Source organism: Centruroides sculpturatus, unplaced genomic scaffold (assembly GCF_000671375.1).
Source record: "Centruroides sculpturatus isolate CEXI.00-Female unplaced genomic scaffold, Cexi_2.0 scaffold512, whole genome shotgun sequence".
In the NCBI taxonomy this organism is placed as follows: Eukaryota; Metazoa; Arthropoda; class Arachnida; order Scorpiones; family Buthidae; genus Centruroides; species Centruroides sculpturatus.
The window spans coordinates 478,251-485,718 of record NW_019384734.1 but is presented as its reverse complement, the minus strand read 5'-3'; positions in this window follow the sequence as shown (position 1 = coordinate 485,718).

The following is a 7,468-nucleotide window of genomic DNA, read 5'->3' as shown; positions in this document are numbered from 1 at the left end:
CCCCTATAAGATCATTGATTTTTCCGTTTTATCTGAATTACATGTTGTACGAGTCACTTAGATTTTACAAATACGTGTGCCGGGCTGTGAACGGCTCACATATTTGTAAAATCTAAGTGACTCGTACAACATGTAATTCAGATAAAACGGAAAAATCAATGATCTTATAGGGGGATCGACTGTATATTCATCACAACATTCCAATTAAACTAGTTTTAAATCTCTAGTTTTTTTACTACCTTTTTTTTTCTATTTGATAACCATCCACCAAAAATGAAGAAAACAAATCATCCATAGACAATTTATTATAGGAAATAGTTTTTTATTATTATTAGTGAATTTTTTTTAAGGTTTAATATATTTTAATAATTAAAATTGCAAAAAATTTAACACTACTTTTATTTTGAAATAGCATAATTTTTTTTTCAAAATTTTAGTTTGATAACATTTTTTTGGGAAGATGCATCACATTAGTTAATATAATTTTAGTTATCTCTACTAATGTCAAGTTTATTATTGATTTTTATAAAGCAAAAAGAAACCACTAGTTTGTTATGTGAAGCATATAGTATACTGCTTAATGATTTTAAATCATTTATTTTTTTATTAAGGCTGAAATTTGAACATAAGTTATTCCTTTAGCTTTGAGTTATTTTAGTTTTTTCAATATACAGTTGAACTAAATTAATATATAAATATTTATATTTAGAAAATGAATTTTAATAGTTTAAGTGCATTCACAAGATTTTATCAGTTAAATATTAAGGACTAAGATAAACTGTTCATTTTAATTATAAGAATTTAACTCAAGTGGATCATCAAATATAGGATTTCCTTTTTATTGATATTTCTTGCTGAAATGATAATGGCAGTTAAATGAGTGTCTTTAACAGCTGTGTTTTTTTTCTAGTTTTTGTATGTTATCTGCTAGTTACTTTACTAGATTTACTTTAAAATTAATCAAATTTTCCTTCCTTTTTTTATAAAAAGATATGATTTAGAAAATTTAAATTATAAATTCAAAAAACTTAAAATAACCACAAAGAAAAACTTGCATGGTAACTGACATATAATAGAAGTTGTTCAAATAATGAATTTTTTTAATAGTATGTATTGAGTTTTGTACATACATTTTTTTTTTAGAAACTAAAATTTGTTACATATATTTATTTATTTCAACCATATTAGGAAAATGTCTATAAAAATGTGTTCTCTAACAATGCTAAACTTAGATTAAGGCTACATCCTATGTGGCAGTGACGATGGGTGGAAAGAATCTTTATACGTGCTTCCAGCTTGCAAGCGACCTCTCTCCAGAGTGGACACGTGTTGTTTACAAAATGGTGGCAAGATGATTTCATCAAATGCTTACAATGGAAAATAGTTTTCTATATTGTATTACTGAAACTTTTAACAAGCAAGACATGATATTTGTAATAAACGTCATCAGTTTGAATTTCACCATTTGTCTCATGAAATAAGACAGTTCAGCTTTCTTTTGGAAGCATGAGCAGTGGAAATGTCAATAAAACTTGCTTGGTAGTTGCTTCCTGAACACGCGTTTTAGAATCATCTGGTGGTCACTGCAGGCTAAACTTGGTTACTCTGGACAAGCACATTCTCTGTCTGCTCTGCTAGGTAGCATGTTCATGCACATGGTCTCTTGACACTGCCACATAGGACTTACCCTAAGGAAAACCAAATCATCTTTCATTATTTAAAAACTTTTAGTAAACAATTTTATTACAAATAAGTACTTTTCAACATTTTGAAATGTTTAAAGTACTTATTTGTTGTTAGATGCCTAATTTTGTCACTTGCTATAGATTTTAAATTGTTTTGGAATTTAATTTACATTTCTTAATGCTTAGTAATCTTTCAAAATTTGAAATATATAACTTTAGGATTACATTACAGGATTTCTAGATAATGTTTCTAGATATTTTTGTTTGCTATCAAAAATGTAATGTTTTATAGATATCATTTCAAAATTTTAAACAGTAGAATGTTCAAGTTTTGAAATTATCTTGTTTACTGTTTAATACAATGAAACCTGAAGCAGGTCCCTAAATGAGGCCAAAAACATCTTTCAGAAAAAAAGTTTTATCATAACATGTAAGGAAGTGATCTTTTATTTTGAGGATTCTTTAATTTGATTTCTAGATGTATAATTGTATGGTCTTTTTAAGTCTTGTCATTGTTGATTTTTAATTCACTTGAAAGTTTTGGAAAATACATGCATTTTTTTAAAAATGCAAAATCAAGTGGTTGTAACTGCTTCACATGTAAAGTTTTTTTTTTGTTCTTTCCTGTTAATGGGATGCCAGTTGTAACTTTAATCCAATGGGCAATACTGTCATCTGCCTTGCTCTGCTAAGACTATTGTATTTAACTGTTTAGCCCATGTGATTGTGCCAGCTTCGAGTAGCCCACTTGACTGTACTTGGATGTTGTATTGTTTTAGGGGTGTGGGGGGCTTGCTCCACCTAGGCTTCGGTGCTCACTATTGCTCGCATAGAAGCGCACTTCTAAGTGTGAAGCATGTAGAATAGAAAGTATACTGATACATGTTAAAAACTGATCTTTGGATGCAAATATCTTGCAAAGGGTCAACAATTCTGGGGGTGGTGCAAAACTCCTGATTCAGCGTCTGAATCTTATCCATAGCTGTACATATCAGCTGGCATCCCGTTAACAGAAAAATGCAAATTTTCTTTTTATACTTTCTAGAATTACAGAATTAGACATTGTCATATCCTGTTGTCTAATTAATAAACTTCAGTAACTGAATAGTTTGGAAATGAAATAAATTAACCATAATTTTAACTTTTGTACACTAACTTATACCTTTCTGAGCTGAAAATTACTAAAAACTGCCAGTTATATTAATCAGTAAATTTGACAATATACTTGCATGTTAGTGGAGTTGGATTAAAATTTAATTCCGAGCAAATAGATTATAAATTTCAAAAAGTTATCTAATAAATTTTAGACATCAAAACTTTTAGTTTGAATTCTTTAAATCTATCTGATTTTGACCTTTTTTTAATTTTTGGAAATTAATCTTGTGTTTATATAACAAAATTCAACTGGCAAACTGAATGTATTATTTAAATTTAACAAAATTTAAATTCATACCACTACTAAATATTTTTATAATTCTTTTTAAATTTTAGATTTTTTTACAATTAAATGAATATTTTAAGTTATATAGGATAATTTTGTAACCTGAAATGTCTTTAGTGTGCCAATATTTTTGGTTTCAGTATTCTTCTGTTCAATTTGCAAAACATTAAAAATTTTTATTCACCTTAAACATTGAGCAACTTTCATGCCTCTCTACACTTCAACACAACTCGCATTTCGCTATTACTAAATGGAGTTTAACCTTTTACAAGAAAAATTTTAAAAGGAACTCTAAGAAATAGTGAAGAGTAATTTTTTTACTATTTTTATTCATTGTTACTAAATAAATAACATTTAAAAAGTACAGGTAGCTCTCGGTTTACGCCGCAGTTCCGTTCCTACAAAAGCCAGCGCAAATCGAATCGGCGTAAAACGAACCCATATTTACACTGAGGTATAGGTTAGGTTCCACATAAGTGAAAAATACGCAAATAATTTTGTTTATTAATACAATATAATACAAAGTACAAATAAATTTAATTTTTAAAATGTATTTTATCATAAAATAAAGTTAAATGTTTTTATTAAAAATTTTAGTTTCGGATCTCTTACATTTTTCGGAAAAAGTATCCATCTTTAATTGTTTACATTTTTGTTTTCTTTCATTGAGAATTTCGGAATATGGTCGAAAAGATGTGACGATGCTCCTTTTTACATTCGCACTTCGCTTCCAATCATTATCTAACTCACAAAGTTCAACCGTCAAACTTTCCATAGTTGAAAGGATACGTTAACCCGACGTAGAGCTACGGACGAGCGACGACACTGATTGGTCGACCACCGGTCGCTGTAGCACATATGTAAGGTCAGTTTGAGCAGGGAAAATTAAGGAGAGATAGATATCGTCTGGCCAATGAGAAGTAGATTTGTCTCACTAATGACAGTTTGTGATCGCCGGAAGTGCTACTGCGTCATAAGGTGTTTTCCCGAACGAACTGATACGGGATAAATTCAATGGCGCTATGGATTCGGACGCCATTTATTGGACTATTAAGTTTGATAACTTGACTCGTGGGTACCTGAACATTTAGTATTTTAATATTAATTTAATGCAAATGTATACATACCCAATAGTATTAAACAGAAAAAATAAATATATTCAATAAAAATCTTTGTTTTAACGAATGTACAATGTTGCGGCTCGGTAAATACGTCAACACTGAAACGAAAATCAGTCTGGCATAGGGAAAATCGGGGAATTACACAGCAAAATCGCGAATTGTGCAGCGGCGTTATTGTGAATCAGCGTAAACCGAGGGCTACCTGTACCCAACTTTTCAGCAAAAATTGTAACAATTTTAATTTGTGTATTTGAATAAATTTTTTCGGACTTTAAATGCTATGTTACTAGTTAATAATAAACATATTTTTCCATTTAGGAATATTAAAAGTGTTTCTTAATATTTTAATTTTAAGATTCCTACTAAATATTTGAATTTTTTTTAAAGAATTTGAGGAGAATTGACACTGTACATAATCAGCTTTTTCTTAAATGAATTTTTGTTAAAAAAAAAGAAACTAATCCTTAATCTATACTTTGTGTGAGAAATGAGTGAAACCTGATACCATACATAAAGAGAAGTTAAGAGTTTATTAATGAGCAGTTTTTTCCTTCTTTCTTCTTTACCAAACATTTTTCTTTAGTAGTAATCACATTTTGCAATTTTTAGCCATGACAGACTGCTTTAACTGCAACAGATAAAGTTGCATAAGGAAATTAGTAGTCATAGACTTGATGCAGCTACAACATATTAGAATTTTATTTAATTTTTAATTAATGATTAACCAACATCATTGTATAATTAGGAAAATGAACTATGTAGATTCACTTTTTCATTATTTGGGTGAAGAGAGATTCTAATTTTAAAGGAGAAATTCCTAGAGGCATTTGTAATTATGGATTAATTCTATAAATTGTGATTACAACTCAGTATTCCGATTTGCTTCCATTTTAGTCATAATGACCAACTTTGCAAGTGCATAGATATTTGTTTGTTGAAATCTGTGTGAGAACAAGCTCTTTCGTTGTGTGTACTTGTGCAGTATTTGGAAGGGTTTGCCAGTTGATGGGAATAGTTGTTGCAGTTGCCTGTACTGCTGACAAATGCAAAGTGTAACCAATGCTTTAATCTACATTATTTTTTTTCCTGTGACTTAAAACATGTACTTTTGTAGACTCCAAAACAAAATTTCAAGTTAATTTTATCTGTCAGAGATTCTGTAAGAGCTTAGTCTGTGTATGTACAGGTAACCCCCGTATAACACGGCACTTCTATAGCACGGATTCGCTCTAACACGATTCGAGAATTGGTACCATCCCCCGTATAACACAGTACTTTTATAGCACGGATTCACTCTGACACGGTTTGAGAATTGGGTAAAACCCTCGTACAACAGGAAATGTAATAAATTTTTACATACTTAACTAATAATAGTTCACGAAAATTATTATTTTCGTGAACTATTAGTACTTAAGTATGTAAATTTTCTCTTCTCGCCTTCTGTCGATACAGGTGGTCCTTCTTGAAACTTGTTTCAATGTTGCCAGATCGCGACGCTTCTGCTTCTGATGTTGCCGAATGTTTTTCCCTTATTCCATACTTGCTTTATTCTTCATAAGTGCTTAGCACCATATAAGGAAATTTATAAAGACTTTTTAACTAGAAGCAAGCAATCTAAAATTACATACATTTTGCAAAAGGTAAAGCATGGATCTGAAGATAATGCAGAAAAATGCTCAGAGGATAAGGATAACTTGCCAAAAAGAAAACGCTCTCGGTTAATTAATAGTGTTTTTAGTGATGACGAAGAAAATATTGTTTAATTTATATTAATATGTATCACTTAAAAAAATTTTAATGAAGATATTTATCTTAATTATGAAAATATACTAGCATGTTTTTTAATTTTTGGAACCTAACCCTCCTTTTCGTATTAGTTCTTTGTTTCGTATAACACGGATTCGCATAACACGGCAATTTTTTGGAACGTAACTACCGTGTTATACGGGGGTTACCTGTATTTGAAGAAATATGTAAAAATGTGAACTCAAAAGATTGACTGTTCAAATATTAAAACTTTTTGTAAGGTAAGAAATTTTTTAATTTTAGAAGTAAAATTTTTAAGAAGAGGAGTTAAATTTGATTTTTTTTACTTCTCACTAAAACTTGTCATAAATTTTCATAAATCAAATGTCCATGTTCATCCCTCAATAAATGTCAAATATTCAATGATCAATATTAAAAAAATGTATTGATTGCCTTTTTCCTATGACAGTAGACAGCCTTTTGATATGATATATATACTGTGATTTGATTTTTATCAATTATTATACAAGGTGCAGTATAATGAAATTTACAATGAAACCAAATCTTACTTGTAAAGTTTTTAAAATTATCTACTCTTAAGTGGATTTAACTTTTTTATTTTTTCAATTTCAGGTTCGATCTGATACTGTTGATCTAACCGACCAATCACTTATTGTTGATATATCTGATGCATTAAGTGAAAGAGATAAAGTTAAATTTACTGTCCATACAAAGGTAAGAGATTTAAAACATCTTTCTTTTTTTAAATATTAAATGTGTGCTTTTATATTAAAATATTATTTTTATTTGGATTATCTTTGAAAGTCATTTTATTTTTTATGTTCATGGATTTGTTAAGCATAATTGATATACTTTTTAGTGGTTTTTTAAACTATTTTTTGTGAAATACAGTAAATCTCTGAAGTTTACTAATAACTTAAACTTGTGTTCAAAATATTCAGTCGTCATTTAAATATTTGCTGTGCAAACAACTATCAAATTTTCAATATTGAATGATAAATTTAGTTGATAGTTTCATCTATATGATCATACTTCATAAATTAATTATAACAAAATATTATACATATATATAAATCTTAAAGCGCATGCGTAGATGAAGTTTTTTGAAATTTCAATATTTAGAAGAAATGTAATTTTTAGATTAATGTAAAATGTATAATCAATACAGAAATAAATAAATAAATATAAATAAATAAATATGACAAATTTAGTCTAATCATTTAAGTAGCCATATATTAGCCCGATATTTAGGCGATCGTTTGGCAANTATAGAAGAAGTCAGTACAGAGTTCTGGCGAGTAAATAAGAACGACGTCGAACTCTAAGGCGAGTTTAGGTAGTGCATGTAGTATGTGCGATGTTGCCCGTTGTCATGACAACAGGCTTCTCCTGTTGCTCGATGAGGTTTCAAGGCCGGTCCTGATACACCATGTCCCAGACTATTTTTCCAACTT